This window comes from Triticum urartu, chromosome 7A (genome assembly GCF_056163025.1).
Source record: "Triticum urartu cultivar PI428250 chromosome 7A, HENAU_Tu73, whole genome shotgun sequence".
Lineage (NCBI taxonomy): Eukaryota > Viridiplantae > Streptophyta > Magnoliopsida > Poales > Poaceae > Triticum > Triticum urartu.
Window position 1 is genome coordinate 700,788,540 of NC_141879.1, and position 1,390 is coordinate 700,789,929.

A 1,390-nucleotide genomic window follows, 5' to 3' on the forward strand; every position below is an offset into this window, starting at 1 on the left:
GTTAGACTTCGTCATTACATGATATATGTTACCTTGTGCTCACCACTAAATTACAAATCATTGTTAAATAAAATTGGCTTTGATATACCTTGAGATCTGGGTGGATCCATTACTTGAGCACTATATGCCTAGCTTAATGGTTTTAAAAAAGGCGCTGCCAGGGAGACAACCCGGAAGTTTTAGAGAGTCATTTATTTCTGTTGTGTGCTTTTATAAAGTTTATAAATAAAAATAATGTGCCAAGGTTTGCCTTTAGGATGTTTACATTTGCTTGATGGTTTGTACGGTGCAGGACAGAAACTTTGGCTGTAGTGCGCGATTTTACATTTTTAGTTGGAACGTCAAATGGTTATGATTCTTTTTGCACTGTATTCCTATACAAATTTTTTATTTTTCCTAATATTTTTTTAGAATTTTTCAAGTATCAGAAGTATGGTGAATGTTCAGATTGTTACAGACTGTTCTGTTTTAGACAGATTCTGTTTTTGATGCATAGTTTGCTTGTTTTGATGAAACTATCAATTTATATTAGTGGATTAAGCCATGAAAAAGTTATATTACAGTATACACAATGCAAAAACAAAATATGAATTGTTTTGCAACAGTACTTAGAGTAGTGATTTGCTTTATTATACTAACGGATCTTACCGAGTTTTTTGTTGAAGTTTTGTGTGGATGAAGTGTTCGATGATCGAGAAGGTCTCGATGTGAGAAGAAGGAAGAGAGGAAAGAGCTCAAGCTTGGGGATGCTCGAGGCACCCCAAGTAAATATTCAAGGATACTCAAGCGTCTAAGCTTGGGGATGCCCCGAAAGGCATCCCCTCTTTCTTCAACAAGTATCGGTATGTTTTCGGATTCGTTTCGTTCATGCGATATGTGCAATCTTGGAGCATCTTTTGCATTTAGTTTTCATTTTTCTTTTATGAACCATGCTGGTATGAGATGGTCCTTGGTTGATTTATAGAATTCTCTTTGCACTTCACTTATATCTTTTGAGTATGGCTTTATAGAATGCTTCATGTGCTTCGCTCATATCATTTGAAGTCTGGATTGCCTGTTTCTCTTTACATAGAAAATCGCCATTTGTAGAATGCTCTTTTGCTTCACTTATATTTGTTAGAGCATGGGCATATCTTTTGTAGAAAGAATTAAACTCTCTTGCTTCACTTATATCTATTTAGAGAGATGACAGGAATTGGTCATTCACATGGTTAGTCATAAAATCCTACATAAAACTTGTAGATCACTGAATATCATATGTTTGATTCTTGCAATAGTTTTGCGATATAAAGATGGTAATATTAGAGCCATGCTAGTGGGTAGTTGTGGATTGTAGAAATACTTGTGTTGAGGTTTGTGATTCCCGTAGCATGCACGTATGGTGAACTGT